The sequence below is a fragment of the Chroicocephalus ridibundus genome, chromosome 1 (assembly GCF_963924245.1).
Source record: "Chroicocephalus ridibundus chromosome 1, bChrRid1.1, whole genome shotgun sequence".
NCBI lineage: Eukaryota > Metazoa > Chordata > Aves > Charadriiformes > Laridae > Chroicocephalus > Chroicocephalus ridibundus.
This window is the reverse complement of record NC_086284.1, coordinates 163,673,139-163,695,778: the sequence shown is the minus strand read 5'-3', so window position 1 is coordinate 163,695,778 and position 22,640 is coordinate 163,673,139. Positions and strand designations below refer to the sequence as shown.

Below are 22,640 nucleotides of genomic sequence, written 5' to 3'. Positions count from 1 at the left end.
TCTGCCTGTGGACTCAGCAGCTGTGCATCTCTCCGTCCCTCCCACACACACACACACATTCACACACACACACACACCCTGGATCTTCATCTGTGGTATATTCAGTTGCCATTGGAAACCTAAGAAAGAAGTGAATCTACCCTCCAAGTCTTAAGCTGGTGGTTTTTTTTCCCTTTTTTTTTTTTCCTTTTTTTTTTTTCCCTCCCCTTTCCTCCTCTCCTCACAGAAGGCGAAGTCGTTCGCAATGAATCCATGGCAGCTTCGATCGAGCGGTGAGCTGGAGCACCTACTTGCAGGCCGCTCCTTGATGTGACTGAGAGGAAGAGAGGCCTTTCCCAGCACTCGCCGAAGAGAGCAGATCCCTGGATTTACCTCCCGCGCACCCGGGCACCCCCAGCACAGGCACGGCGAGGTAAGCCAACCTCGGCACCTATGTCTGTGCGCCACTCTCCCTCCCTCCCTCCCTCCCTGGCTGCTCTTTCCCCAGAGGTGCGAGGGAGGGGAAAGGCAGGGGGTTTCTGCTACGCTGTGAACAAAATCCAGGCTTTCATCAGGCCTCCCCCCCTCCCCCCCTGGCCCCGGTAATGGAGAGGTTCTCCCCCCCTCCGACCCCCTTTCCTGGCAGCTCTGCGTGCCTGTGCGGGGAGGGGTTGTTTGGGGAGCAGTTGCGGGGGGAAGCGCTGTGGGTCCCCCTTGTGCGCGTCCCCTCCTTTCCCATCCCTCCCGTGGCAGAGACACCTGTCTGCTCTTCTCCCTACGGCATTTTCCTCCCCTCTTCCCCTGTTTTTTTTTTGGGGGGCGGGGGGGGAGAAGGGGCAGCCGGGCTGACGCTGCTGCAGCCAGCAGCATGGCTGGGCTCCCCTGCCCTGGCCTGGGTCCCCGCGGGGACGCAGCTCACAGCGGAGCAGGAGTGGGCACCACGCTGCCGGGAGTGGGGCACGCAGGGGGTGGCGGTGGAGGTGTTCCCCCTCCCTCCTCATCTCACGGATATTTTGGGTATCCAGATTCCCCAAGGAGGGTGCTGGCCTCCATTTCCTAGCCAGGTAGCTCCTCTGAGTACCCAGCCCAGCCTGGCACAGCTTTTTGGGGTGATGGGCACGCTCTTTGTCGCTGCTTATCTGCTGTCCCCTGGTGCTCCTGCCCAGCTGGAAGGGATGTTTTCCTGCCGGAGACAGTGTGTTTCATAAGCTGGGAACGCCGTGTGCCCTGCACAGGCAGTGAAGGGGCCCTGTGCCGAGCCTGACCCATTTTGGGGCCCAAAGCTCTTGGGAGCACCTGAAAGGGCCTCCTGCCGCCTGGGGCTGCCCTCGGTGCCCCTTTCCCTGGCTCCTCGGCGGGGAAGGCAGGGAGATCAGCCGCACTGCTTCCATGCCGTGTCTCTGTGCTGCTGGAGCTGCTGTGGCGCGGGGGGACGGGAGGGGAGAGGGGAGCAGCTGTTCCTCCCGTCGCCTGGGCAGGCCCAGACGCACTGCTGGCCCTCGAGGAGCACGGGCCTGCCTGGCGCTGCTTTCCCCCAGAATAAGACCCCGAAGCAACAAGCTGCTGGCGAGGCAGCGGGCATCCTCAGAGGAGAGGATTTCAATGGGGAGGTTCTGGGGGGGTTCACACCTGCCAGGCTGTGGTTTCAGGGGGGTTCACACCTGCCAGGCCGTGGTTTCAGGCTCTGCACAGACTCTGGCAGATGCTGCCGTTTTCGGAGGCGGATTTCGGGGGCTGCCGCGTTTCTCCCAGGGGAAGGGGCCGTCAGGGCCCGTGCTGCAGCGCGGCTCTGGCAGTGGTGCTTGTGTGGTGTCCCCCTGAAGGAGGTGACAGGGTGGTCCACTCCCGCCCAGGTCCCATCTGGTGGTGCTGGCAAGGAGAGTGCGTCTTCCAGTGCATCTCCCTGCTGCCACCGTGGGACCTCCCCAGTGTCCCCCTCTCCAGCCGCCCCGACACCTCCCCCTCCACCCAAAGCACTGCCTTCAACTTCTGCCTGGTGGCACCAGCCAGTTTTCTTCCTCTTTTGGGGTACCCCTGAGCCCTGCTTTTCCCTCTTTCCTTCGTCACTCCCTCTCCACGTCCCATCCCTCGTGACCCCTCAGTGCGCACCATGCTGGGTCGGAGCAGCTTTGAGCAGCCTCAGGAAGGGCTGATGTTCCCTGGCGGGATTGTTTCTGGATGCTGCTGCCAGCTGACAATATTGTGAAATGATCTTTTGCCCCGTGGTTCACACCCTTCAGCGTGCGCGTGTGCGTGTGTTGCGGGTGACAGAATGACTGTAGCATTGTTGATGTGCACTCTTCCCCTTGGCCAGGGCCCGGCAAGGAGCATGACCATGCAGTTGCTCTTGGTTTCATTATTCGGGAGTTCACAGAAAGCAAGCTCCTCCCGGGTAGAGCCTCCAAAGCCATTTGGCATCAGTTAAATTCCTCAGCCCTCTCAGGACATGGCTTTGGCACTGGCTGAGGGTGGACAAGACTATAAATCCAGCTCTAGGGAGCTTGGTACCAGGTCAAAACTGCTGCAGCTACATGGTTGAAAATGCTGATCCAGTATGAACTCACTCTGCTGCTTCAGATTTGTTTAGAAAACAATGTTGGCTTAACTCTGTACTGGCAAGGTTTATGTTGCATTGGGTATTATCTGTCTGCACCACTCTAGCTTGATGCTGGCTCGAGTGTTGTTTGTCCTTCCACATCTGGCACGCGCTCCGGATCGTGTGTGCTCTGGCTAATTTGACAGATGCAATTGCGTGCCGCAGCCAGCCTGGTTCAGTCCCTCCTGTCGGGCAAGCCGGTTTGAAAGAGGGTTGAATTACAGACTTAGCAGGGAGCAAGCAAGCACCAGGCAGCTGCCCTCCCCTTTTAGGAGTTACAACAGCCCTTGTCTGCCTGGTGCCTTGAGAAGTGATGCATGGCAAGGCAGAAACCCAGCTTTCTGCAGCTCCATCTCTCCTACAACCACCCCAGGTCCAGGGAGATCCTAGAGAGACAAGTACGTCCTCTGGCTGGTGGCCACATCTCTGCCTGGCTCTCCCCGAGGGTTTTTGAGTGGTGTCTCGCACGCTGCCCTGGAGACCGTGTGCACGGGGACAAGAGGATGATGCCAGCTGGGAGGAAGGCAGGCATCGCGCCGAAGAGGAAGGGGAGGGAAGCGTTGTCTCAGCAGGAGGACGTTGCTCTCCAGCCCTGACCACCCCACAGCCCTGTGGTCACTTCACAGGGCCTGGAGGGGCGTTATCATTCCTCACAGGACCATGTTGGCAGAAAATGCCAACAGAAGCCAAGACAGCCCCATTGGAGGCAAGTGCTCACTTGGGACGGAGTACGAGCACAAACCCTTACTGTTATGCTGCAGGGACTTTTTCCAGATCTGTCACTCAGGTGTTTGTGTTGCTGAGGGAGGTAGTTTTGTTTGCTGGGGAGTAAAAGGGCAGGAAAGTGGTGAAGGGTGTTTCGCCTCATGCTTGAGTGTGGACGTATGAAAGTCTCTTGCGATAAGGAGGAGCATTTGCTGACCAGGTTTTGCAATCTGAAGGCAGCTTTACTTTAAAGCCTGGCAAGATGAGCTTTTGGGGGTTGAAGCCAAGAGATGACACTGCCTACAAAACCTTGTTGCTAAGGACTCCTGAATCCTAGTCCTAGTGAGGTCTCTCAGCAGTCACCATGCTGTGCCTCAGTTTCCCCTACCTTTACGTGGGGCAGGCTGTAGCCACAAACGCCGTGGGAGAGGAGGAGGATGGGGGCATGAAGGCATGCTTACTGTTAGCATAGTGCTTCAGGCTGCACAGAGGGATGCTGTGGGGAAAGGGAGGTGCATCCTGCGGACTCTCTGCTGGCATGGCTGCATGCTGACCTTCGCCGGGGGGCTGGATGCTGGAGGAGAATCCATAATGAGCGGGGTGCTGTGTGCCAGGGCTGAGGCAGTGATTCGCTCAAGCCTCTGTTTGTTTGGGAAGAGAAAGGGAGTTTGTGGCTTGTCACTTGGGAAACAGAGTGGGGATTCAGCGGCAGAGGGGAGGCCTCCTGGCTGGGCCTCCCCAAGCAGCTATGCCACGTGTCTGTGTGTGTGTCAGGGGAGCAAAGGGGATGCTGGTACAGACCATGACTGGTGGCCAGCCATCCCCGGCCCCCATCACTTTACCTCCCCCTTGCACCCTGTGCACAGACTGCTGAATGGCCGACACAGCCATGAGATGCACATGCATGTGTGACCCATGCGCGTGAGGAGAGGGAGAGGAGTAAAAGCCTTGCTAGAAGAGCAGCTGGATGGGATTCGTGCTGCCTCTCTGCCCAGCTTAGCACACACACAGTAGCACAGCACAGTCCACGCTGCTTCATCCCACCCCAAACAGGCACCTTCAGCAGGGTTGTGCCTAGCGTGTGGGGCCAGTTCACAGACTGGGAAGTTGTGTTGGGCTATCTCTGGGGATGAAGAGGAACTTCTTCCTCCCCTCAGCTCCTCCCCTGTCTCATCCCTGCTGTGCTTCTTCAGGTGTGAGCCCTGCCTCGTTTCTTGGAGGTGGAGGGAGGTTTCACAGAGAGAAAGGGCACGTAGGGGTATGGAGGGGATGGAAACACTAAGAAAGAGGGAAGACCTAAGAGAAAAAGGGCAGAAGCAGCAGAGAGGGGTGGAGAGGGAGTCAAGAAGAGAGCAACATGTCCCTGTAGTGACAATGTGGTGTGGAAGTCTCTTTATATAGATATTAGGGGCTAGAGTTTGACCTGACTATGTTTGTACTGGGTATGGATGTGGCCTGAAAAGATGTGTTAGGAGGATCAGCTCTGCACAAGGGACTGCTCATCTCCCATCCACCTCCTTAATCCAGGTGGAGATTCCAGCCTGAGACTGGATAACCAGCCTGAGATTCCCTTGTCCTGCACTGAGCTGTCTACTCCTGTGCATGTTTCTCTGCTTCTGATAAGGAGGAGGGAGCATGGCTGAGAAACCCCTCCCCATGTCCTCTGTTCTCCTGGCCCTGGCCCCGTGGAGACAGAAGAGGTCAGTGTGCTGCCCCAGCATTGCTGGGAATTGCTTTGCTCTGTACTGGAGGGACATTGGTGAGGTCTTAGAGGGAGCCACAGACTTGCCTTTAGACTGTTCCCCAGGAATACTTACGGCCACATTACCTCATGTAGGCAATGTCTGCAGGGAATGAATTCAACACGCTATAGGAAGCAGAAGTTTCTCTAAAACTGCCCCATCAACATATCCCATAAGAACTGCATAGTAGCAATTAGATAAGAGAGATTTATGGGAGTTTCTCTTCCTCTTTTATGAAACTTACTTAAGTATGTATCTGTCAGGTAAGGTAGGTATGCCAGGTCTGTCATAGGGTAGGTAGATTTCATGCAGATGTTCTGTCATTTTTGATGGGAGTGTGGCCGTTTCCAGCAGCTGGAATGCCAGTGTTGGCTTGCCAACAGTCTTGCAGTTGAACATGTACCCACAAGCTGGTCATGAGTTTACTGTGGGGTACCTGTGACACAAACCTGTGGGTGCTCTTTGCCCATCTTGAGCTTGCTCCCTGTCCCCCTATTGTAGGACCAATGGGCCATGCGGCTTGAAGTCAGTAGCATATCAGGGCCATCAGGCTGTGCCCTGATCTGAACTCCCATGCCTTTTAAAGCCAGCCAGCACGGTGAGAGCTATCGAGAACCAGCCCGGCACAAAGAGAGAAACACTCATATAATGGGGCTACTTATTTGAGTTCCCCAGCATTTCCCATTGCGTTTCATGTCTTGGGGCTGATTCAGTTGAAAGGCAATCAATGGAGCTAACAGCCCAGCATTGTTCTGCTCACCTTCTGATTTACTTCTTTTCATCCTTGCTGGGTTTCATCTCCTCCCAGGTTCATGCATCCCCCAGCACTGAGGTCACTTTCTTTTTATTGCTGTGTATAATCAAGCTAGCTCCGTTCCTGCCCTGAATCTTTTGGGGTCAAGATGGAAATCACTATTCAGCAAGAGACCCAAACAAATGAGCAAAACTAGCCTGGTCGGTCAGAACAGGGTGGAAGTTATCCAAGAAAACTCGCACTGATCAATTCCAGTCACCTCCTGTGTTTAAAGTGACTCAGTATCTCCATTTTTAGGATGTTGCTGGGGAGCTGAAGTCTCTTATGATTTCTCTTATATCAGCTGTCCCTACCAACGGTGTTTGTGAGATTCTTTTCCCGTATCTGCTTAGATGAGGAACTGTTGGAAACCATGCTGGTGTAATAATGGGTGCTGGGACAAAGCCAATCACAAAAAAACCCAAAACCCACTGAAAAAAACCACAAAACCTCCCCCACTTTCCCCGAACAATAAGTTATCAAGTCCAGATGGTTAAATCCGAGAGTTTGGAAGGAGCTTAAGTGATTGAGCTGCTAACAAAAATATGCAATCTCTTGTGAAAAAAAAAGCTACTGATTTGGGGAATTGGAGAAGACCAAATGTTGTACCTATATTTAAAAAAAAGGCTCCAGTGATGATCCGGGGAATTAAAGATCAGTAAGCTTTGCATCTGTATCTCGTAAACTGGTGGGAATGATAATTAAAAAGCAATGCTTGAAGACATCTGGAAGATTGTGGCCTGATAGGGCCTAAGCAGCACGGGTTCGGCAGAAGAAAACTGCATCCTGCTAATCTCCTACAACTCTTTGAATGTGTCAATAAAGCAGTGGATAAAGGAGAACCAACTGATATAACGTATTTAGACTTCCAAAAGGCTTTTGAAAGATCCTGCACAAGAGCTGCTAAAGGAGCTAAGTAGTCAGTGAGAGACAAAATATTGACATAGATCAAAAACTGAGTAGGAGACTGAAAGAATGAGGGGATTAAATAGTCAAGTTTCACCATGGCAAAAGGTTAATGTGGCCTCTAGGTTCTCTTCTAAATCCCATGTGATTTACTGTATTGTTTAATGACTTGGAAAGGTGGGAGGAGAGATATGCTATATGAAAATTTGCAGATGAGACAAAGTTATTAAGTTGGCTGTGGCCAGAAAAGGTTGTGAGAAATGCCGGGGAAAGAGAGCTAAGTTAAATGAATGCGCTCTGCTCTGGCAAACGAAACTCAGCATTAAAACGTTCAAAGTAATGTGTGTTTCAGGGCTGACTTGCAACTGTTTAGATACCCCCAAAGGTCCTGGATGAAGGGTATTAGCCAAATGAAAGTGTGGGCAGATGTCAGGGAGCTCTTTGCAGAGCTTTGCCCTGTGTTGTGATGCCCTCAAGCAGGCAAAGTAGCATTTTAGCTGCAGAGGCAGTGGGTAGGGAGTACTCTGGAAGAGCTGCAGGGCTCTCAGTACACCTGTGGTGCTGTCTAATTTGGAGTTACACGCCGAACCGAAGTCAGACCGTTTCTGAAGGGATGCTGGAGAATTGAAGAGGCTCTGAGGTGAGGCAGAAAGCCTGTGAACACCCCCGGGTGAAGAGATGGAGGAGACAAGGGTTGCTAGCATCAGACAGTGGACTGGGAGCGGTTGTTTAAAGGAAATAAAATTATGCAATTTATGAGTATATCCGTCCTTCCTTGCCTCATCCCACAGGAGTGAGGGATTGCACAGTGAAATTAAAAGGCATGGGATTCCGGTTCACAAGGTTGGGCTGTGGAGCTCCAAGTCATGAGATTTTTTCAGGATCAAGAATTTAGAAAGGTTCATAGCAAGCTTGTGTATTTTTATGGAGAACAAGAATACACAAATGAGCTTTGACTAAGAACGAGCCCAATTTTGGAGCGTGAACCTTCAAGTTCAGTCTTCAGAGCCTATATTAACCTGCAACTCACAGCGGCCAATAAGAAAATGAAGATAGGAGCACATTGTCCCTCATCTGTCTGCTTTGAGGTTTTTCCACCTTTTCTCCCCAAAAATCTGATGACATCTTTCATAAGAATCAATGTGGACATCTCTCTGACCTGGAACGGTTGTTCCCCAGCGTGCATCTTACCTTAATAACACCTGCTGGGACATAAGTGAACTTCTGTTCATGTCCCAACTTTTCTTAGCATCACATGTGTTCAGGAGCACCCTCGAGCTCAGGTAAGAATGGGGTCAGGTTCTCTCCTGACATAAACTGGCATAATCATGTCGAAGTCATTAGTAAGAAGCAGGATTTTCAGCCTCTGAGTTTGACCTCAGTTCCAGTGAGAACCAAACAGCACACACACACACACGTACAAAAAATGCAAAACCATCTAAACTCTTGAAATTGCCTGCGATCAGAAACCTAACCTGGAAAGTTCCCAGACATTCCTGGGAGATTGCCCATGCTTCCACCTCCTGCCTGAACTATGGATGTGGGAATCAGTGACAGGATAACAGGGTGTTGCAGCCTTTCCATTTGCCAGGCCAAGCTGGAGCCCAGAATTAAAAATCCGCTGGGGCTGAAGGGAGAATAGAAATTCCTGAGCCTATAGAAACTCTGAAACCTTATCTGATTATTTCCTCCTCTCTTCAGTGTAAGGAGCCGAGTCTATAAACACCTCCTCCCTGTCCTACAGCATTCCCTACCCAGGAGCATGGTCCCAGTTTTGGAGTTTTTTTTTTTCTGAATACATGATATAGGGTGCTGAAGTCATTAACAGCTTGGCTAACTGAGTCTGTTCACAGAGTTTGGTTTCTATCTATTTGTGTGTAGCACACACAAATCTCAGACTCCTTGTAAGTATGTCTCCTTCCTGGGCAGCCCACGATGTGTGAGCGGAGTGACTCCTTGTGCAGGGAAATGTTTTTAAGCCAGGAAAACAAACACTGAGGAGCATCTCCGCATGCCGCTCTTTGCTGGATCTTTGAGCTCTCTTGTATTCTTAGAGCTGTGATTTGTTTCGGTGGGTAGCTTGGAGCTAACACCCACTGCAGCTGATGTGGATAGAGGGGGAGCAGCTGGGCTCGCGTCCCAGTGCCAAGAGACCTGGGGTCAATATCGCACCTTTCCACAGGGTTAAAAGCTCCTGTACGGCCAGAGGGAACTTTGGCAGTGTTTCAAAGCTGACATCATCACAGCCCCTGCGAACCTCTGGGGTGGAGGCGACATCTCCAGCACCTCTCCTGGAACCCAGGGGCTGGGGACTGTGGGGGCTGAGAGACGCTGACGTCACCCCTGCTGCGTGCCAGCAACCCCAAGGCTTCGGAGACGGATTGATCACCACTACTGTATTATAGCACCTAAAAAGACCTCTGGGATCGGAAGATGATTGCATCTCTCTGCTCTATTACAGCAACCGATGAACCTCCGGGGCCAAAGGATAAATACACCACCTCTGGAGTATTATAGCATTTAGAAACCTCGCTCACTGACTCACAGCTGTCTTCCCCGCTCCACTACCACCACCTTCAACTTGTCTCAGCATCCAGCCACCTTCTCTGCTGAGGTGTAGCTGGATAATCCCTGTGCTTTTAGATCATTTGGCTGTGTGCAGCACTGAGATGAGACCGCGCTACCTTTTCATTTCTTATGGTACTGGGGAACATCAGTGTTGTGACCCTTTGCTCTATGAGTGCAGTGAGGGACCACTGCAATAGAGCATTTCCACTCCTAATGCAGCAGCTGTCAACCTCTGGTACTGCTCTGCTGTGGGAGATGATCTGCTCTTGCCTACTACAGGGTGGGGGCTCTTCTCACACTGTTAAGGATGTTTCAGAAGACAGCTCAGCACCTGGGAACGGCCGTGTCTTATCAGCAACTGTAGCTAACTGACGGGAAGGGGGATACTTTGAAGGTTTGGTCAGTGAACCTGGCATTTAGAGAGCACAAATTAATTTCTCAGACACCCTAGAGAGGTGGAGTTCTGTCATGTTACGAACCTGACTCGTAGATTCTGGGGAAAATCCTAAAAGCTTTTGGTAATAGAGGTTTTAGTGAGTTTAATGCCGATGGAATTAAAAGTCTCTAGGCACTCGTCGTGAATGGATTTACATCAGGGAGATTAGAAAAGGGAAAACATTATTGGTGTCCAGGAAACTCAGGAGAGCAGCTGTCAGCTGGTTTAGATGCAAAGTTCCCCAGTGGGCAGGCGCCCTGACAGCCAGGCAGCAGACAGGCGCACACCCTGTGGGGTTGGCTCACACGCTCACGGCCTGGGGACACGTCCCAGGGCCCACTGTGAGTCACGTCACCCATGAACTCTCACAGTGGGATGTCTGCACTAGCCAGTTTTACAGACACATCGAATGTGAGCGAATGCAGTGATGGTCTCCCCGTTTTGTCTGGCCTGCTCTTACTCAAAGACCCATATGCCTCACCCAAGTGCTGCTGACCTTTCCTGGCGTATTCATTATCATTCACTCCAGAGGAGCGTGGAGGAGGAAAACCTGCCCTCCTCCCTGCCTACAGGGACACACCACACTGGAAGGACTGCGAAACAGTCTCCTCCTGCATGGATGGGCCTTTTACTGTCCCCTTTCTTCCCACCACAAATGCACCTGGCATGTAGCTGTGAAGTGTAACTGTAAAGTGAAGTTAAAGGGGAGACTGGGCAAGAGCCTTATCAGGACCACATCCAACTCATGAAATCCACTGGCTTCAACTTGTCTGGGAGAGTAACCTGGGGAGCCATCACTGTACGCTGGCCAGGTTCTGTTCCTTTTTCCAAGGCCTCAGTGCTTGTCAGTGCTGGAGAAAGCATCCTGGGGACAGATGGCCCTTGCTTGTGCTCTTAGATAAGGAAGGCTTGATCCTGGAGGGTTTGGCCTTTCTTGGACTTCCCTGCTGGGGCTGTGTTGCTGAGGCTGTGCTCTTTGCTGAGGGATCATAGAGACAATAGAAGAAAAAACAGCAAGAAACCTACGGGGAGAGTGAGAAGAGTTTTGGCTTTACATGAGCTGGTTATGCTCCTCTCCAGAAGGCTCTGAGAGCCGATTTGTCTCCTGTCCCTCTAGTTATTCCCCTCCAAAGTCCTCATCACTTGTTGGTGCATCTTGTTGAGAGCAGAGATCAGGGTTAATTCACTCTGGCTTTCTCCTTAAGTAGGACATTATCAAGCTGTGGACTCAATTCAAATCCTGCTTCAAAGATCTTTATCTCCTCTGCAGCCTAGGAGAGCTGGCTGGGAGAGCAGGCTTTGCTTAAAGCAGGGAGCTCCCTGCCCCAGGGTAGAGGGCAGGAGGGAGAGCAAGGTGTCTTGCCAGGGCAGGGAGGTGGGTAACCTGACTTTATCACTTAAGTGTTCACAAGCACCGCCTCTCCCAGCACTGCCAAGAGTTACCCTTGCTTTGTAGGGTGAAGATAATGCCCTATCCACAACATACACCAGGGAGCTGGGATTCATGCCACCCCTTTTCTTCCTGTTGTCTCTGGGCGGCTGGGTGGGAGGGGAAGGATGCTGGAGTGGTTGACAGTGCCCTCAAAACAAGGTAGCTGGTATTGAGTACCAGGAGGAGGGCAAGCATGATGTCTCTGATGTCCCTCCCAGTGAGTGGGTAGATGCTATTAGGGGTCCACACAGGAGGAGAAGGAGATGGGAGAGAAGAAGGAGGATGAGCAGTCTCAGTGCCTCCTCAGGGGGCCCTTCTTGTGCTGGCAGGAGGTGGTGGAAATGTGGGGAGTCAGGGAGGGAAGGCGGGGAGGGGGGATGCTCTGCTGGCAGGCTGGCACCCCGCGAAGCGGCAGGGAGTGAGAGGGCACTGTGGCAGACAGCCCTTGTCCCTGGACTCACATTTGTAAGCTTGGAGATGCAGCTAGGCTAGAAGAGAGGCTTTTTAAAGCAAAGCACAAGATTTAGAAGCAAAAATGTTAATATGGTGACTGGCGACACGGCAATACGTGGTGAGCGATCAGGAGTGATGTCTGGGGAGGAACTGGAGCTAGCCCTGGAGGTGCAGCCTTATCTGTGGTGGGGAAGGGAGTAAACCTATTGCTGTGACCGCTTATCCCAGGAAGGTGTCTGACCTGGCACTGATGAGGATATACTTATCCTGCAAATGTGTTGCATCAGAGCTGCTGGGCATGCAGGCGTCTGCCTTTGGATGGGTACACAGCGAGCTTGGGGCACACCTCTGTGTAGTGCCCCAAGTGCTTCTTCTTCATCGGCACTGACAGAACCTGTGTATCTCAGCAAAGGGAGACACTCCAGAAACCGCTCTGCAACCGGCACTGCAAAAACTTTTTTTGTCCTTCCTGCATCCTGGGTGAAATAGCTTCTATCTCACCATCATGCTTCTTGAGGCACCTCTGTTTCTGTCGGTCTGTCCACCAGTGGAAAGAGAACATTGGTGCAGGTGCCCCCCCGCTTGCCTGACAGCCGTGCTGGCTGTTGTAATAAGCTTATTCAGGCAGGATGTGTTCACTCCCTGTAAACAGTAGTCATTGTCTATTCCCAGGCAGAACGGTGCTTCTGGAGGACATCTAGCACAACTAACTCATCATGACAACCAGCAGCAACTTCAGGCTGCTTTCACAGAGCTGTTTGTGGAGTCACCTCAGCCCTTTAGCACAAGATGTACACTTGCAGTAAGCCCTGCCACCACAGGAGAGAGAGGCTTCTGCTTTCTGCGAGTCGTGGGTCCCTGGCTAACATGTTAGTTGCTAACACGGCAGCTATCAGAGCTGTGGCAGCAGCAATGGATAAGGCAACTTGTGCTGCTGTGAGCTTTTTTAGCAGGCGTGAGATGGGAGAAAGGGGTTCTTCAGCTCAGTGGGACCAGTGAGGGCTTTGCAGCTGTAAGGATGCTATGAAGTTGTCAGCTACAAAAGGCTGTGGTCTTCAGGCCTTGACTTAGATGAGGGCAGGTTCATGAATGCCCTCATCTTGTGGGGCACACTCACCACTTTCCTGAAGGTGGGAAAAGTTATCTGAGGGCAGCCCCTAGGATTTTCAGGACCTGTCAGTTGTTTTCTGATGCTGAGGAAATCTGACATTTTCCTGTTGGGACTGATGAGCAGAGATTCAAAGGTCTCTCATTTGCATGATTAGCAGTATTTATGCTCATTGTTTTTTCAGGGACTGCCCTGTGTGTGAAACCATACCCTCACCCCGGAGCACTGGGCTGAAGAGAGTATAGTGGAGAGTGAAGGTCAAATGTGCCTTTGATTTATTGCAAGATTACAACATTGCCTGCAAATCCACGTGGATGTCAGCGTGGTTTATATTATCTGCACCATGGTGGCATGTTACATTCTCACAACACGCGAGAGACCGAGAAAGGGCAGACGTTTCATGAGGAGCTGCCTCTGGGCATTGCTACTTTTTTGCTTCATCCTCGGAGTTGGTAAGCCTGGTGGTGTTGCAGGGTGACATGTATGAGGAAACCTGACACCAAGCTGGAGGACCCATGAGGCTGTATCATGATGTAGCCAACAAAGTGAGCTGCTTGCTCTTGCTTTGATGTGCTCGTATGACAGTTTGATGCTTTATTCAAAGCACTGGTTACAACTTCGTTACTCTTCTTTCCCAAGCACTTCGAGGCCAACCAATGTATTAATAAATTAGAGGGATTAAAATAAACATTGCTTTGAAAATCATTAGGCATCCCAAATGCCTGGAAACAAACAGCAGTTGAAGTAAAAATACAAAATGCAAATAGGCTAAGAACTGGGCCATAAAATATTGTAGCCTCACCCTGGGGCAGCTCTGGAAAAGAAAAAATGTGTTTATTCCCTTATCTCTTTGTGTTGGGACAGATGAAGTAGCACTGGGGTACCGTGAATGAGGAATGGTCCCTGCCCCAGTTCCTGCAGTGGTACAGAGCCTGCCCCACCAATGGCTGTACTGGCTGCAGAAGAGGGATGTGGGGAGATGAGGCCACAAGCACCAGCCACAGGGTTGGAGCTAAGGCATGATCTGAAGGCTGCAGACTGGCGACCATCTGGGTGAGCAGCTGTCCTAGGCAGCTCCTTCTGCTGCTCTTGGTCCTGACCCTCGCCCTCCAGGCACTGCATACCCAATTCTCTCCTCCTCTCAGCTCATTGCCTTTCTCACTCCAAGTCCAACTCCTCCTTCCCTCTCTGGAGATCCAGGGACTGTGACAGCCAATTCACACGGCATCCATTTCATTTTCCCTCAGTGGTACCAAAGCCCGTCACCAAATCCTTGCTGGCCACACCAGCAGAGATGCTGGCTGCTGCCAGGGCAATGAAAGAGCATGTTACCCAATGACCCTTCCTCTTTCTGCATCCTGGCCAGGGTGATGCTTTTATTGCCTTTTTTTGTCAATCTGTGGCAGCTCAGAAACACACCGTAACAGCACTACCCCAGTGAGGGATCACAGTCCTCAGGGATATCTCAAGGGGTACAAGCAGTGGATGAGAGTGTGGCTGATGATCTGATTGCCAAGATGTTTCGAGTGGTATTTATAGGGGGGTTACTTGAAATAAAGGAGATGTTTGAGAATTGCTTTAGGGCAACACACACACCTTTAATGTGTTTAAACACTGGTGGAGTCCTCCTTAAGATATGACTGTAATGAGGGCAATCAGTCTCAGCTCTCTGACTGCCAGATGATTTTAGGCCAGAGAAGCGCTAAGGAATCACAACTGGCTAATGCTCCCAGCCCAGCAGGGAACAGGGAGATCCAGTTTTCCAGGCTGTTGTTGTAGGTCCTGTGTTTGTGAAGGAGATATTCACCACCTGTGGACTGAGCAGCCTCTCCATACTCGCAGAAGAGTGTGTATTCGTGAGGAGGAGGAGAGGGTCAGCTGTGACAAGTCTGCCTGATTCAGGAATTGCCCGGACCATCTTGAGTTTCTCTTGCGTGACAGACTTCTCAAGCATCACTGGCCAGGGAGAAAGCAGTCAGACAATAAGAGAAAGCTGGCCTAGGAAAAGGCAGAGCCTGTCTGATAATTGAGTACTTCTCCCTGCCTGGCCGGCATGCTGCGAGTGGAAGGCATCGTGAGGCCAAGTGCCTGCCACTGCCAAGGGACTATTCCCCTCCACACAGCCACTGGGATTTCTAATCCAGGCTGGGTAGGACAATGCTGTCATGTTAGTAATGGTATAACTCTCTTAGCAGTCTACTGGTGTGACAGAGTCACAAAGAGAAGAGTGTAGGCTGAATATGCACTCATGCTTGCTAAGCCTGTAATCCCAGTTTTGATTTTCTCTCCCTCTCTTTCGATTATTTTTTTTTCTTTTAATAATCAGTTCAAACTTAGTAAGAGTGATTCACTAGTTGCCTGTTTGTCTATCCTTGGCATGGCGTCCAATGGGGATTGCGCAGGGCAGAAGGATGTGGGGGGAGAAGAAAGAACTGGGAGAGAAAAGGGGAGGTTGGACAGTGTCCCTGTTTCCTCTCTCCATGGAATCTAAGGTTGTTATCTTTCTGTGAACCTGAAAGTCTTGGCTGTTATTTCCCCTGTGGTCAGAAGAGGTTGGTGATCAACTCTGTTCTCCCATTTGATCTAGGTCTTTAGTAGCTTTCTTAGTAAAGGTTCAGCAGCTGTTAGCAGCTGATGGGAAGTGTTTGGTGGTCTGTGGGATGGAAGGAGACAGGGCACATGGGTGCCCTGGACTTGTCTGGACTGTGCCGTGGTTGTTACACTTGCATGAGACAAGAGTCTGTGATGGAGCTAGGCCCTTCTAAGGCTGTGTCGTGCAATTATATCTGAGATGGTGCACCTCCCTCAGGCTGATGTTTTTTCTCTGCAGATCCTAGCAGATCCTCAGCCCAGGCAGCTGCAAGACCTTTTGTGGTGCTGAGTCCAGCACTATAATGTGTTTCTGCATCCAACCCTTTTGGCTCTGTCTGCCTAGGAATCTGACCACCTCTTCTCAGAAACCGCTTGGGCTGGGCAGTGAAATTCACGGTTGGTCAGTAGTAAGGAAGTAGACAGGGAATTGCTGGATATGCATGTGAAGCCTTTTGCCCAAGAGCTGATGTTAAGAATTGCCTTGCACTGCTCTCCTTGCACTGAGCAGTTGCTGGCCTGAGTCACACCTCAGCCAGTCTCACCCCAGGTGCTTCTCCCAGGGTAAGCCTCCTCCCTCTTTGTCTCCAGCAGTAGTTGTAGCCCTGCTGTACTCCTCTGGGCTGCAGGTGGCCGTGCTTTTGGGTGGGTGATGTTGAACACAGGAGACATGGAGCAGGCCATCCGGAATAAGCGGTTAAGTGTGGGTTGGTGCACAGGAGGATAGTGAACAGGAGCGGGCAGAAAGGTCAGAAAAAATACAGATCTGGACAATTGTGGAGAAGTATTAGAGGACTCTGAAAGATGAGTTCAGATAGTCTTCTGCTTCACCTTGGTTAAATATTGTATACCCATGGCTCACTGTGTCAGGACTGGTCCTGACTCCCAAACAGCTGTGTCCAGGTGACCCATGCGTGGTGCTGAGACAGCCTGGCATGGCTGAGAATGCAGCACTCTCTGAAGCTAAGGGGAGCTGTGGGGCACTGTTGCAGCTTGTGGGGTGGTGAGTGATGGCAGGGAGCATGCTGTCGTGCAGAATCAGTGAAACACTGCTTCTCTCTCAAGCTGTCTGGTTCTGTTGTTCTTTGTGAGTGTCTTCTCACTTCTTCTCCTTCTCATGTGCTCATATCACCTCTCTTTTCTTTCCCTCTCTCTCTCTCTGTGCTTGATGCATGGCCTGGTGAATATAATCCGTAGATAACCCTCTGTTCTCTCTTTTCTCTTCCTCACCATCCTTCTCACTCATCCTTTCTTCCTGTCTCTCACTAACACTCTGTTGCTCTCTCTGCCAATTTTTTCTTCTCTTTCCTCCCACACTCTGTCCCCGTTTAATCAATCTCAGCACAGGCCTGTTTTCCACCAGAGCTGCTGTTTCATGCTTACTCCCATGGAGGGAGGGTGGGCGGGCAGGTGTGCAGTTAAGGTTCTAGGTAGGAAGCAGGAGAGCTGACCTGAGACTCTCTTTGGTGGCAATGGCTGAGTCACGTCACCCATTCTGTGGCTTGGATCCTTCCCTTTGACACGGGAACGCTACAGCTATGAGTGAATCTGCAGTGCTTAGAGGTTGTAAGGCCAAGGTCTGTGAAGCTCCTGGAAGCAGGCTAGAGCTCTTTGGGTGCCCATGCAGTGCTTGTTTGTCTTTGGTGCCCAGCTAAGCCCAGAGCCTTGTGCCCAGACTGACACATTGGAGGCACATTCTCTGCCCGGCCCATTGTCCTAATCACAGAGTTTGCACCATCCCGTGTCTGATGAGAAATAACCCTTTGGGATGAAGCTGACAAGACTCAGCCATGGTGTTTCGATCTGTGGTGATCCAGGGCTTTATTCCCCGCAAATCCCTGGAGACTAAGGGCCACTCCTGTTCCCATAGGTGCTACCGTTGCAAACCAATCACACCGAGTCCCTGACTCTCCCCTTCCAGCTCCTTCTTTTCTCTCTTTCTGACATGCCCTATGTCCACCTTTGCTTCTTTTCATCATGGTGTCCCTCCACATCCACTGGGAGCTTTCCCCTCCCCATGGCAGCACACGCTTGGTACCAGAGCCTGTCTTGCCTGCTAGCTGTTGAGGGCTTGCCTGGAGCTGCCAGATGCTTGCACCTTCTTAGCTCTCATGGGTAGGAGTTGCTATGGGAGACAGGCAGAAAGAAAAAGTGCCTTCCCAGCAGCACTAGGAGCCAGAAGTCTTCCATTGAGTGGAGAACACCCCCCTCTTGTGCTCCTTCCTCCCCTCAGCCCCCCTTTAGAGAGCACTCTGCAGAAAGCTGCCTTTGAAGCCCCTTAATTAGTGTCCCGCGTGTCCTGAACGGAGCCCTTCATTACCACCAGCAAGAGGCACAAATTGGCATGTGTTTCAGGTTTGGGCTCAGCGCCAGAATTTTGTTCCAGTCCCCTCCCTCCAAACCTCTCCAGCTTCCCCCCTCCTCGGCACACATGCGTGCACACACACACACTCACTCTCTCACAGAAAAACACATACACACATGGGATCCTGCCAAAAAAAGAGATATCCCCCTTCTGCCACCCCAGATTTGAAGGAAAAAAAAAGCAAACGGCAAAGGTCACTCTGCTCCCTGCCTCTCCCTGGCTTGCTTGTGGCTCTGCTGACCCTTCAGCATATGCATCTGCAGGTTGGGGGTCATTATCAGCCCCAGAGTACCTCTCACAGCCTGTGGATGTGCTCAGAGGGTGCTAATTAGCGAGAGAAGGGCTGATTAGGTTAGAAATTAAGTGTTTATTTTCTCTTCTTTTTTTTGTGTATGTGTGTAAAAATAGGGGAGCCAGATGGAGTCTCAGGAATGATGGGAGAAAAGGCAGCCAGAAGTCAAAGGAGGAGAGTCTATACCCCATCTCACCTCTCCTGCCTGCACAGGGCTCTGGGTGGCCAGGCACTCTGCAAACGCACAGCGTTCCTGTAGCACACATGCAGCCACCACACATGCCCTGCGGCTGACTTGTTCTCATTGGGATTGAGCTGGACTTCTCCTTTCTGCACGATGTTCTGCAGAAGCTTTTCATGCCCGCAGACCCTCTCATCTCCATCACCTCATCTTTTCCAGCTCAACCTTAACCTCTTTGTTTCCCCCTATTTTTTACCACGATGTCCTTCAAATCACTACTAGCAGCAGCTACCAGGTTACGGGCATCACCACCCTTTCAGCGCCACCCCTTGTCTTGGCAGTGTCTCAGACCCCATGTGCAATGTCCCCATAGAGGCATCCCACCTCCCAGGGCCTTTCCTTGCCAGACTGAGGAAATTCAGTCTATCTCCACCATAGACTTTGCCTCTCAATTTTGAATGTTGCAACACAAGACTCCCAAAGCTGGTTAGGAGTCCGATTTCAAGGAACACCAAGGCCTCTACGCCTGAGCAAACCCTGCTCCTGCCCTGACATCAGGCTATTTCTTCCCTGCATCCTTGCTAGCCTCAGCCTGTTATGGGCTGTGGGATAAGGAAGCATGGATCACGATGTGACTGAATAGCAACTTTGCCTTGCTATAAGGCTATTGAGTGCTTCCAGCTCTCCAGGGAGCAGCTTTGAAGCTGTAAGGGGCAGTTAAAGAATCATCTCCTTCCTTCCAGCTGACCCAAAGGAGATCTCTGGGGCCGCTACTTTTAATGCATTGGACATTGAGCCTTTCTCCAAAGGCCACAGTTTATGCTGAGAATACTCAGGTCCCAGCAGGCTGGAGGAGTGGGAGGGAAAGAGGCTGTACTTTGCTCTACAGCTTACTTTCTGTGGTGGGAATTGTGCTGGCAGACTCATAAGAAGGTGGTGTCACGGTTGGCAGCTGGCATATGCAACAAGCCGATTTATGTGACCTGAGGGCTCACTCTGATATTGGGAATGGAGGCCATCTCTCCCACCTGGGCATATGACTGTTGAGACAGGGCTGAGTTTGTTTTGTCTATCACATCGGGAGGTAAGAACTAGTCACTATGATGTGCTGGAGGAGTATTTGCAGGGAGGAGTATTTGCTCAGCAGCCAACAGGGGTTCATGACTCCTTAGCATCATGGCTAACTGGGATGTGTGGACCTGATGGCAGAGGAGATTCTCTTGCTGACACAAGCTGGTGGTCCCCAGACTCTTAGTCTTAGCTCTACTAGAAAGCGTCTGGTGCACAGGGGCTTTGTACCTATGAAACAAGAAGTCCAGCTTCTCGGGACAATGGGAGAGTAGCTAGGGGACCCCCAGCTCCAGAGATGTATGCATGGTGGGAAGAGAGGACACATGTGCTGGTGTTCCTCAGGCTGTGTGCTGTGAATATGACTACATGCATGACTGTTTTGTTGTTGCATGAGAGGAGTGTGTATTTGGGTACAATTTGGGCCCCATTCCCTTTTCATCGCGACAGTGCTTTTTTACCATGTGGCTCCTGCAAACAGCCAAACAAACAAACAAACAAACACATGGGAACCCAAACTCCCTATTACCGCCACATTGCAGATGCAGCCTGGTTTGGCCTGTATTTCTCCCGTTGCCACAGCAACGGTAAGCCAGGGAGTAAATCAGAATATCCTCTCTGGTGCTCAACACCCCCATACGGCAAAATAATAGTGACAGTGCGGAAAGCCTGGTCTGTCTCTCCTACCTCTCCTTTCCAACTCCAGTTCAGCAGAGACCCTCCAGAGACCTGTCATATGCCTGTCAGAGCCCCAAGGAGATCACAAGCTTCCTCCATAGGGAATGAGGAAACACCATCTTTGCTGTGACCAGCAATCACCCTTATTCACTGCTCGAGTTGCCGTGTCTCCCATGGAGGGTGTTTAGGTCTGAATCAATGTTCAGTGTTCGTGGTCTCAGCTCAGCTGGCTTTTAACAAGACAAGTCCCGCCAGCTCCACTAGAGACCAAACAGCATCCAAACTAGGCTTAGCAACCTGCTTCTTGCTTCAGCAAACTCTGCTTACAGCTGGGAGATACAGAGCCTTTAGAGAGGAGCAAAGCAATCAAAGCACATTTCGGACCAATACTCCTGTCCAGCTGAGCTCAGAAATATGCTCGCTGGGACAGCTGCCAAAAGGGCTCCACCAGCTACGCTTTGTGTTGGCCTTGGGCACTTCCAAAGTCAGCGATGTGCTTAGAAGAGAGATCTGTCTGCCCAGAAAGAAGAGTCCTTGGGAGAAGAGGAGGGACTGCTGACTCTGGAACGGGTGTGGGGCAGTCCTCTGGGTGCAGGGAAGAAGCTGGACTTGCATTTTTAACAGCAGCTAGGTGCACGTCCTAGCCTGGAGATTTCTAGGTGCTACTAAAGCCCTGGAGGATGACCTGCATCCCCTTTTCTGCCAGCAGGCGATTATAGTGTATCCATCACTTGTGCCTCCCCCAGCTCCAGCCACAAACCTTCATTAGGAATCTCACTGTGTTCTTTGCCTGGATTTCCCCTGAGAATCCGATTTTAAGCGATTGCTGATGTGTAAATACAGTGTACTTCAACATGGCAATGTGATTGACCGAGTGGATTGGAGCCGTTAACTCTTCAGCAGCTGAAGATCCTCCCCACGTCTCCCTGATGTGGCAGTTGCCTTGTTTCACAGGGACATGGTTGGTGGGAACCCAGCTTGCCTTTAGGCATGCTTACAGATCAACGTGGATGGGGGACCCATAGGCTTCCTCATGTTTCTGTGGAGAAGGGAAGAGGCAGGAGTGGCCCAAAGAAAAGGCAAAAAGGTCCATTTGATGATTAAATGCTAGAGCACAGCGGCAGTGTAAAAATATACATATATCACAAGCCTTAATTAACACAAGCGAAGGGAAAAGGAGGAAAAAAAGCCACTTTTTAAAGGTTTCACAGAGACTATAAACTGGCAGCGGAGAAAAAAAACGTAATACATGCAAATTAATGGCATAAATTTAGGGTTACTTAACTTCACAAATGTTAACAAGCTCATAAAAAAAAAAGTTATTCTTTCCCAGTTTCCTGTCGCTGTTTGTTTAATTCTCTCTCTCTCTCTCTCTTTTTTTTTCCCGTTGAGAAGATTATGTTTTCAGTATATTCCTCCTAAATTAATTCTGCCTCTCTCTCTTCCTTCTCCCTCCCTCCCTCCTTCGTCTCTGTCTCTTTCTCTGTGCCTGCTTCTGTCTGTTCGCCTTCCTTTCCTGCCTATCTATCATATTCGTAATGTCCTCATCATCATAGTATCTAGTTTTGGATTCAATACTGTCTCATTTCTCTCCCTTTTTCCTTTCCTGGCTCTCCCCCGCTCCCGCACCACCCTTCTTCTCTCCAGCTCTCAGCCGCCCTCCCTCTTCTCCTGTTTTTTTTTTTTTTGTTGCCTTTTTTTTTTTTCCTTTTTTCTCTAGCAGTCAGTATAACTCAGCCTGGTAATGCTATACACAACACTGCCAATTTCCAAACATGCATTTTTCCCTGCCACCGGCAGGCAAAGAAGGCAAGGAGCAAATTAAGTGGTCTCCGGCTGAACTGCTCGTTTATCAACCATTTGAATGGCTGTTTGTTGCTGCAGACTGTATAGCTGGAGGCAGAGGTAAGAGTGTGTGGGCAGGCTGCGTTGGTACGCCACAGTCCCACTTTGAAACAGCTGTCACAGTTCCCCCTACACCGTCCCCTTTATTCAAGACTCTGCCTGTGTACAATGGTGGATAATAAAGGGCACGGTAGCTCCTTGCTGAGCCCAGGAAGTCATGAGCCCCTGAGGTCATGGTGTCTCTGCTTCCCGCGTGTTTCTTGCTTTGCTTACAGATAAAACTAAGTTTAGAAAACTCAGGCAATTGCCAGTTTAGCTCTGCCAAAACTCATTTCTCCGGAAAGAGGACATGTGCCTTTTGTTCTGCTTCTTTTCAAGCCACCAAGGACACCCCAAGTTGCATTACTCGTGACGTAACCCGTCCTGTCCGTGATGCTACGGCGTTCTGTTCTTAGGCTCTTGTTCTCATTGCTTAAAGGGAGGATGGTTAAAAAAAAATACCTCATTTTGACTTATGGACCAGACTGAGTCATAGGAAGACATCATTAAAAAAGAAGAGGGGGTGGATATCATCGTTTTTTGCCACAAGCCATCCCTGGAGCTTTCAAAGTAGCCTGTAAATATTACTGCCAGCTCTGTTTCAGTATCAGAGACAGCAATCCTGGCCAATAGCTTTTCTCCTCAATGGCCCCAATTCGGTATTTCAGAATACTGGAGAGCAGAGGGGGGATGTCAGTGTTTTATTCAACATAGCAATCTCAGGAAAAGGGAGGTGAAATTACAAGCTGGAGTCCCTGGGCAGCAGTGAAAATAAGAAAATTCAAACAAGCAAAGGGGAAAAAAAAAGGAAAAGTCTAAATTTTGCAAAGCGAGAGAAAGGATGTTGGTGGGTGGGTAACAAAGA

General features: G+C 50.8%; 1 long non-coding RNA gene across 2 annotated transcripts in view; it reads left to right on the top strand.

Moving 5' to 3' along the window:
* LOC134509616 (uncharacterized) overlaps positions 1-22,640 on the top strand; it is a 49,799-nt gene that overhangs the window by 17,441 nt on the left and 9,718 nt on the right. For both annotated transcript variants that reach the window (XR_010069366.1, XR_010069367.1), the window contains exon 2: positions 227-412. This is a non-coding gene — a long non-coding RNA (uncharacterized LOC134509616). The remainder of the gene's footprint in view (positions 1-226; positions 413-22,640) is intronic.